Here is a 10,081-nt window from a genome sequence, read left to right as displayed (position 1 = left end):
AACATCTGCTAGCTACTTGACCATGTTACTTCATCTCCACAGCTCCATTTTCCTCATCCATAAAATTGGTACAAAAATACTAACCCTAACCCTACTAGTAACACAGGGTGGTTATGATAAAAGTTCTATAAGTATGTGAGCTGTTGTTTTTGTTGTTTTCCATTTTACACATTTTAATCCATGTCCCAGACTCAGTTCTGAGTTCCCCCATTGCAAAGGATAAAATCTGGGGATCCAGCTTACTGAATTAACATTTGGACTTACAAACTCTTGCTCTCACTCAGTCTCTCAAGGCTTTCATTTCAACTGATCCCTATAATTTTCCCCCTTCTCCCACCCTAAATGCATGCACAGAGATACATTTATATGGTGAATGTTTTCCAGATGCAAATGTTTGAAGTGAAGGAATATCAGCAGCAAAGAATTTAGAACTCAGTCTTGCTCCTGCTCTGATAGGGCAAGTTTTAGGACCTGCCTTAACCTAATGCAGAGAAGTTTCATCTTCTTTTCTCTTCTGTCCTGTCCTACAAAGTCTCAAAGCCCTCTCTCTCTCCTACTGTCGTTGTGGAACCCATTCAGAATCTTGATAGGTATCTATTCTAAATTGTCTTACCCACATTCTCCCCATCTCCGCCATCCATGGACCTTCAAAAAGCTAGTTGTATTACTATCCTTTCTTTTATTTTTTTCAGTTTCAAATTGTTTTCCTCCTTCCACCCTTCCAACACTTATTGAGAAGACAAGAATATGGTGCCCATCATAGATATGATATAGGTATAGATACAAAGCTTTTTTGCACATAAACCATGTTCCAAAAAAAATTCAAGAAAAATAAAGAGAAAAAAAAACGTTTTTAACTGCCCTCTAAGTCCATCAGTGCTCTTTCTAGAGGTGAGACTCATTTTCGTCAGGAGTCCTTTTGAAATGTGGTGGATCATTGTATTGATCAGAATTATTAACTTTCTCAGTTGATTATCTTTACAATATTGCCGTTGCTGTATACATTGTTCTGTTTCTGCTCACTTCACTTTGCAAATAACCATTCAATACATAAGATCACTCAGTTTCACTTTTAGCACAGTCTTGACAGGTGTATGAGACACTTTGAATTATTTAACATCCCTAGTTACACTGGCATGTTGAAAATTCTTTATTATCCTACTGAGAGTATGTTTTTTAAGGTCCATAATTACTCCTTTGAGGATGCAAGGCATTTGATTTTTATTATTACAGATAGCAGGCTCTGAACTAATATGTATTAAATTCATGTTTTCTGAATGAATCACCCATCAATAAATTCACTCTCTTCATTCTTTGGAACCAGACTGACCAAATATTTGAAAGATTTAGGCTACGAGTAGCATCCATATTTGATTATTTCCCCTTTTTCTGCTAACCACGATCTCTTTTCCACATAAACCTCTTGAGAAGAGAAGTGATCTTAAACAGATCCCATGATTCCATATCATTGCTGATCAGGCTGCAATCCAAGTCATTTAGTGGGTTTTGGAAAAAGAGAATATTTGTAAAGTGATTCTTTTGCATAAAGCCATTAGTCTCCACCCAAGATACCTGACATTTGTCTTTTTTCTGACATGAGTTTCTGTTTCCGCTTCAGTAGCCTTTTTTCAGAAAAACCCTGATGATGGCCCTACGGATCTTCTTGGTTTTCACACTATAGATGATTGGGTTTAGTACAGGGGGCAGAAGGAGGAAGGCATCGGACATCATGGTGTGAACAAATGGGGGTGCCTTCTTTCCCCACCTATGAACAGCAGACAGTCCAATGAGGGGATGTAGAAGATAGCCACAACACCAATATGGGAAATGCAGGTGCTAAAAGCCTTGTACCTTTCCTCTGGGGATGCAATCTTGAGCACAGAATGAATGATCAGCACATAGGAGATGCCAATCAAAGGGGCATCCAGACCAGTGTCAAAGGAGTGCAAAAAGTCCATAGATGCTGTTGACCTAATACTGGAGCAGGAACATTTGATCATATCAGGGTGGTAGCAATAGGAGTGAGAAAGAATATTTTTCCTACAGAATGACAGGCACTTAAGAAGCAAGAGGAGGGGATTCATAATCAGGGTACCTCTTCCCACTATCATCAGCCCAATCTGGGTGATTCTTTTTGGAGTGAGGATGGTGGCATACCTCAGTGGGTTACAAATAGCAATGTAGCGGTCAAAGGCCATGGCCAACAGCACCGAGGACTCCATGACAGTAAGGAAATGAATGAAGAACATTTGGCTAATGCATGCATTCCAACCAATCTCTTGAATATGAAGACATAGGACACCTAGAGTAGTGGGCATAGTGGACAGGGACAGGCACATGTCAGTGGCTGATAGCATGGAAAGCAAATAGTACATTGGTTCATGAAGGCTTTGGCTGGTGATGATGATGAATAGGATCATGCTATTCCCAGAGATGGCAATGGCATAGAGGAAGCAAAAGGGAACAGAGACCCAGGTGTGGGCAGCTTCCAGGCCAGGGATGCCTGTGAGCAGAAATGTCAGGGATATGATTGTGGTATTTGGCAAAAGAGACATGATGAGTTGAGGAGGCATCATTCAAATGGAAAAGCACCTAACCTAACAAGTAAAGAGAATGGTAGGAATATAGGGACACTAATGACAAATCCCCGATGATCACACAAAGGATAATACTAAGCCATCACTTTCTGCCTTCTCCTTGTAAATAATTTTAATTTTGTCCTCTAATGTAATTGACAAAGAAGAGTAGAAGACAAGTTAATTAATATTGTCCATCCATCTTAGACATAGCTGTGATGGTGATAGTGAGTGATGATCATGAAGAAAGATCCATAAAATGAATTGAGGGTTGAATGTTGTGGAGATTAGACTAGTAGGCAGGAGAGCTAAGAAAAGTAAGGGAATGTATGATGGGACATAAAGTGTCAGAGGAGGTGACCTCAGAAGAGCTAGCTCTCTTCAGATATTTTAAGGGCTGCCATTTCAACAAGGAGAAAGATTTATTCTGCTTGACTCCAGATGGAAGTATCAGAAGCAGCAGGGAAAGTACCAAGGAGGACTTCTATCCTATCATTACATTTTATGTTCTTTGGTACAATGATTCCTTAAAAATTTTTGTGGTTGTTGTACATTACAATACATGTGTAAGGATTTCTGTCCTTTTTAATCTGAACTTATGATTTCATTATTGGCTGCTCCAAATATGGAAACTCATTCCATCACTACTAAGTCACTATTAATATATTTATATTTATATTCATGAGTTTTCTGGGACATTGATTGGTCAAGTGACAATCCTTCAGCCAATTTCCATCCAAAGAAGGACTAGACTCCACTCTTCCTGATTCAAAGGACATTTCTCTATCCACTATACCACCCTTCTTTTCTGTTCTTGTCTTCAATATTATTTTATTGAATATTGTGTCTGGCTCTGGAAATAGAGACAGCTTCAGACTACACATTTTCAGAGAAGGGCAGCCAGGATGGCATAAGGTTAAGACATCATGATATATAATGAATGGTTTGTGCAACCTGGGTTCATGTAGTCTGAAGAAGAGAAAATTAAGGAGTCATAAAATTAGTCTTAAGATATCTAAAGTTTTATCATATGAAAGAAGAAAATGTATGGTGTGTGGATCTAAAAAAAAAATACTTAGGACTGAAGAAAGGAAAAAATACCTGAATTATTTTCAGCTAATGATAAGGAAGAACCTAAAAATGATGTGTTCAACAAGAACTTCTGAATTCCTAATCACTGAAACTTAAAGTTAGGCTCAGTAGTTGATACTTCAGGGAAATAATAATAGTAACAATAATAACATATATTTTATCCTGGACGTGTAGTTTAATAAAAATTATCCCTACAGTTTCTTTCTGCATTTAATTTCTATACTTGTTTTGTTACAGCATAATTGATCTTATTCACATGTTACATGTTACAAGGAAAGAAAGAAAGAAAGAAAGAAAGAAAGAAAGAAAGAAGAAAGAAAGAAAGAAAGAGAAAGAAAGAAAGAAGAAGAAAAGAAAGAAAGAAAGAAGGAAGGAAGGAAGGAAGGAAGGAAGGAAGGAAGGAAGGAAGGAAGGAAGGAAGGGAGGAAAAAAGCACTATATATTTTAGAAGCAGATATTGGTAGATCTAGAAGGTAGCTTAATATTATTTCATCAAATAAAGTTCAAGCCCTTCATCTTCCCAAAAAGTCCAAGCTTACAGAGATTAAGTACTTTCTTCAACATGTTTTGTGGCACATCAAAGAAAAATAAAAAGTTCACTTAAATTGGGATGCACAGAATGCTTGACTTATTGAATACCCACAGGAAGCCAGAGCTTCAGATCAAACTGAGCCAAGTAGAGGAATTTGCTGCCCTTCCTTTTGCTAGCCTTAATAAATGGAGTCAAATCACAAACTGCTTGATCCTACAATGGTCTTGTTTCTCCATTGCTGACCTTATCAATTCTGGAGATTTAGGATTCCATCAGAGGCCATTCTAACATTACTCTGACTGAAGACAGCAAGCTCACCCTCAGATCAGACAATGAGGATGAATCTTATTGGATTTCTTATATACAATCAATTCATCTATATGCAAGCATTCATTAAATGCATACTATGTACCAAGCATTGTGCTAAGCTCTGATAGACATTGCAAGAAAGCCCTCCTCTCACCATCAAAAAAAAAAAATAGACATAGTGTGTCATAGCAAAAGGTACTAAATTTAAATACAGAGAGCTAGGATTTATTTGAATTCTTCAACCACCACTAAAGTTGTGGGATTTGGGGCAGGCAACTTTGTCTCAATGTTTCAATTTACTTCTCTATAAAAGAACACAATGACAGTTAAATTACGTACTTCAAAGGATTATTGCAAGAAAAGTACATTGGCAAGAGAAAAAAATTCTCCAGAACTATCTGAGAGGGAAAAACCATGAAACTGGGGTAGAGAAAGAGTATTTACCAAGCCCATACTGTGTTAAAGGCACTATGCTAACAATGAAAAGTGGATGTTGGTTACTGCAGTAACTACTCTGTGTTGCTCAGAGAGGGTGGAAAGCATTCTAGTATTACAGCCCATATTCCAAGCATCAGACTTTTTCTCAAATATCTCCCTATTTTTTCTAACAGCTAGCAACATAATACAGGGAAGGCATCTCTCTTCCCTCTCTGCAGCCTGCCTTTGCAGTTAGGGCTTTCTCCCACTCTGCCTCCCCTATGGAGCTAAGCCTGATATTTACCTGGCTTCTTCATACAGAAAAAGCTTGCTTGTATTCACAAGGCTCCACAGCAGTGAAGAGGTGAAAGCGACTCCCAATGTGAGGAACTTTATCCTGAGGCGAGTGACACCCCCCACTTCTGCTCACTAAAGTCCTTGTCAAAGGAACCTCTGGAGAGAGAAGTTGAGGTATCAGAATAGTGGGTAGGAGAGAGAAAATCTGAGCTTGTTTCCTAGATGACACTCTGTGGAAAACAATCTTCTCCATTATTTCTATCCATACCTTGACAACATATCCCTTGAGCCATGTGTTTCCAGCACTGTGTCCTAGGGAAAAGATATTAAAGATGTACCAGTGAGCAAAGCTCTTTAAGATTGATGAGACCAAGTGGTGTTGGTTCCTAATTGACCAAGGAGCATGATAAGGCAACACAAGGGTTTTCAAATGTCCAAACCACAAGTTCAAGCTAAATAAAGCTTTTCCCAAATAAGCAAGCTCATTAAATTTTGTAAAGGAAAAATCAAAACAAAACAAAACAAAACAAAAACACCAGGTTCTGAGTAAGAGTGCCTTCCTATGGCTCAAATGTGAAAGCCTTCATGTGGGGACTTTTGGACATTTCCTTTAATAGTAAAGAAGCCTTTGTTTCCTCATTTCTAATTTCTGGATATGTGCTGGAGAGTTGAAACTTTTAAGATCTAACCTCTGGGTAATTCAAATGTTATGATAACTGAAGTGTAGATACAATATTGGAAGAATTAGTGACCATATGAAGATGAACATCTGGACATAAAAGAGGGAAAGAGGACAGAGGAGAAACATTAGTTCTAAAGGTATCTAGAACCAGGAGAGGCATGTTGCTTGTTGAAATTGGTGAGTTTAGCTATGGGGGCAGAGCTAAGCATAGACTGTTATATTGAACAGAGAAAATCCCTGCAGAATCACAGAATTGCAGAGTTGGGAGACACCTCAGTGACCATCTAGTCCAAACCCCATCTGAAGTCATGATGAGGTAGAAAAGGCTAGAGGATAAAAGAAATCAATAAAATGCTTCAAGAATTAAGAGAGATAAGGCTTAAAATTTATACCATTTGGAATTCCAGGCACTAAGAAGAGACATCCATCCCAGAAGGCTCTGTGGCCCTCTACATCCTTACAGATCCCCACCAGCAGGTACTTATCTGCCGGAGGCCCCTTGTAGTTCTGCCTCCCTTATTTTTGCTAAGGCACTGGAAGATCCTAAGATAGACATGATTAAGCTCAATATCTCTTATATGTCTATGCCATTTTTAAGACAAACTCTGGTGAGCCCTTATAATCCTGAAAAGGAAGTAGCTTTTATACCTTTTAAATGTCTGCCCCCAAAATTTGTTTCTTCCCTGGGGATTAGGGGTGGGATATGAAGACTTAAGAATACAGCTTAGGAAGATATCCTCAATTTTAAAGGGGTGAAGTTCATGCAATGACAGAATCCCAGAGTGGAAGAGGCCATCTAGTTCATCTCACAGCTAAACTAGAATGCCCTTAGACAAAAAAAAAATATCAAAAATGTTCAATGGTGGTCTCCAGCAATTAAGAAGGATACTAGTAAGCTGAAGTGTGTTGAGAGGAAGTCCATCTGTATTGTGAAGGATTTGCCTTGAAGCAATGATATTGGGCATCTGTTAGAGTAATTTAACATGTTTATCCTGTAAACAGCCTTGTGGTGGCATGATGTCTTCTCAGATTTTAAGGATATGATATCAGAAGACTAGACTTAATAGGCATTACTTCAGAGTGCAGAAACAGAGGCAATGGATGCAAGTAGCCAAGAGCCAAATTTTAACTGGGATGTTAGGGATGGGGATACAACATTTCAAAAAAGCTGTCTGAAAGTAAAATGGCCTACCTTGAGAGACAGGACTGTCTCTTTATCCTTGAAAGTCTTTGAGTAGAAGCTGGACAAATATTTGCCACCTGTGTGCCAGAGGGAATTATTTTTGTGCCCATGGATTAGGTTAGGATAGCAGATGAGGTCTCTTACAATTCTGACTTGTTTGATTTTTTTTTTTTAAAGAATCCCTACTGAGGTTCTGCTTCTGGGAGCCAAGATGGCAGAGTAAAAAGGTAGTTTCTCTCACTCTATCCTATCAGCCTCTGAAAACCCAGAAATATCAACCCAGAAAAAAACCCTGGAACAGCTGAACTAGAAACGGGTCTTCCAGTGCCTTAGCAAAAATAAGGGAGGCAGAACTACAAGGGGCCTCCAGCAGATAAGTACCCTGCTGGTGGGGATCTGTAAGGATGTAGAGGGCCACAGGCTGTTCATGAGGTCTCACTGATGGGCAGAGGCCCCTCTTGGGTGACTGATCTATAAGCAAAGTCGTCTGGTTCGGTGCCCCATTCTATGGATCTTTAACAATCTTTAACTCTCCTAGTTATCGTATGGTCATTAGCAGTAGTCTATTCTGGGATTGGAGTCAGATAAGTGCACAGGACATGCATGCGCTGTCCTTGAGCACAGCATGGGCTATACGTCATTGTAACTTGAGAAAGAGTTCCTGTTATTTTACTATATAAATAAGTGCTTTGCTAAAAATAAATGGAGTTGCCTCCATCCTGCCTCCTGCCTCATCAATGCGCATTCAAGATAGAAAATCAAGCTGGTCTTGATTCATCAGGTGATTGGAAATCCTAGGCCCTAGGTAGGCTCTATAGCCAAGTGAACTAGTTGTGCACAACACCCTGCAGCATTCATCTGAAAGGAGCTGTAGAAAGCAACCTAAAGGCTTCCTAAAGACCCGGCCTTGCTGGTTCTAGCCCAACACCAGGTGAGCTGTCGGAGCACTGTAGCTTCCAATTGTTAACCAGGAAGAAATCCTGAAGCCCAGGTGGTAGAGCAGGCAAACACCAACACCTGGACCTCCCAGTGCCTCTGTAAGGGCAGGGGAACTGGTGGAGGCCAGCTCAGAAAACCACCAGGTGCCTCAGGCACTCTACCTCAAAGGAATCTCCCAGTGCATTAGCAGAAACGAGGGAGGCAGCACTGCAGGAGGTCCCAGGCAGATAAACACCCTGCAGCATCTATCAAAAAGGAGCTGAAGAAAGCTAAAGGAAGGAAAAATAGGCAACCTAGAATTGCCTGAAAGTTCCAGCCTTGCTGATTCCAGCCCAACATGAGGTAAGCTGCCAGAACCCTACAGCCTCCAATTGCCAACATAAGAGGTCCCAGCACATAAAGAAAGTGACCAAGACCTAGGCTAGCAATACAAGAAACTTGGGTTAGTGCCCTCTGTTTCCCAGCAGGAGAGCTCAATCTCTTTAAAGGCCGGGGAATAAAGAAACGTACCATAGATTCATATTATGAGAAGAGTAAAGATCAAGACAGAAATTCTGAAGAGGCAACATTGTCAACAAACCCACATCTGCAACATCAAAAGGTAATATGAATTGGTCTGAAGCCCAAAAAGCCTTCTTAGAAGAGCTCAAGAAGGATTTTAATAGTCAAATGAGAGAGGTTGAAGAGTCCTTAAAAAATACAATTTGCCAATTGAAGAAAGAAGTACAAAAATTAACAGAAGAGTACACTGAAGAAAACAACTCCATAAAAAATACAATTGGCCAATTGAAGAACGAAGTACAAAAACTAACAGAAGAAAACAATCTGCTAAAAACTAGAATTGGACAAATGGAAACTAATGTCTCTATGAGAGAGCAAGAATCAATCAAACAGAAACAAAAACATGAAAAAATAGATGAAAACATAAAATACCTCATTGGTAAAACAAACGACCTGCAAAATCAATTCAGGAGAGACAATTTAAAAATTATTGAACTACCTGAAAATCATGATGAAAAAAAAAGAGCCTGGACAGCATCATTTTTCAAGGAAGAAGATGGATATTCAATGAAATCTTCCTGACAAAAAGACCAGAGCTCAACCAAAAATTTGATCTTCAAGTACAAGGCTCAAGAAAGACATAAAAAGGTAAATGGCACAGAAATACACAATATGTTGTTAATAAAGGTGGGCTTTTTACATCCCTGCAAGGAAATATGACACTTGCAACTCTTGAGAACTGTATTGTTATTACATCATGTTAAAGGAGTATACATAAAGAGGGTGGATATTAGTTGACTTTGATGTAATGATAAAAAAAATCTAATCAAGTGGGTTAAATGGATCAAAATAAGTGGGTTAATCTGATCTCAGAAAATGTACTGAGAAAGGATGAGGCAGACAAGGGTAAATTGCATTACAGGAAAACACACAAAATCCTATTACAGCAGAGGGAAAGAAGGGAGGGAGTGAGCATTGTTTGAACCCTGCTCTCATCAGTTTTGGCTCAAGAAGGGCATAACATAGTCAGTTAGGTATAGAAATCTAACTTGCCCTGTGGGCAGTAGGAGGGAAAAGGGGAAAGAAAAGGGAGGGAGGATAGAAGGGAGGGAACAAGCAGCAAGAGTAAAGGGGAAGAAAAGGGAAAGGGATGATGGAAGGGAGGAGGGACTGAAGGAGGTGGTGGTCAAAAGTGAAACACTAATGAGGAGGGAAAGGAGAAAGGAGAAAGAAAAACATAAACGGGGGGGAGAAGGATGGAAAAAGACACAGATAGTAATCATAACTGTGAATGTGAATGGTATGAACTCTCATAAAACGGAAGCGGATAGCAGAAAAAGCCATAATCCTTCAATATGCTGTTTAGAGGAAACACATTTGAAAAAGAGTGACACATACAGGGTAAAGATAAAAGGCTGGAGAAGAATATAGTATGCTTCAGCTGAAATAATAAAAGCAGAGGTAGCAATCCTGATCTCTGACAAAGCAAGGGCAAAAATAGATCTAATCAAAAGAGATAAGGAAGGAAACTACATCCTGGTAAGAGGCACCAT

The 10,081-nt window shown here is 39.3% G+C and overlaps 1 pseudogene; it reads right to left on the bottom strand.

Annotated features, from left to right (window-relative positions):
• Window positions 1-1,614: 1,614 nt before the first annotated feature.
• Window positions 1,615-2,576, bottom strand: LOC110195119 (olfactory receptor OR51C1-like; annotated as a pseudogene).
• Between the last annotated feature and the right edge of the window lie 7,505 nt (window positions 2,577-10,081).

The sequence above is a fragment of the Phascolarctos cinereus genome, unplaced genomic scaffold, assembly GCF_003287225.1.
Source record: "Phascolarctos cinereus isolate Bilbo 61053 unplaced genomic scaffold, phaCin_HiC Scaffold_726;HRSCAF=1367, whole genome shotgun sequence".
Taxonomy (NCBI): Eukaryota; Metazoa; Chordata; class Mammalia; order Diprotodontia; family Phascolarctidae; genus Phascolarctos; species Phascolarctos cinereus.
This window is presented reverse-complemented; position numbering and strand designations above follow the sequence as displayed.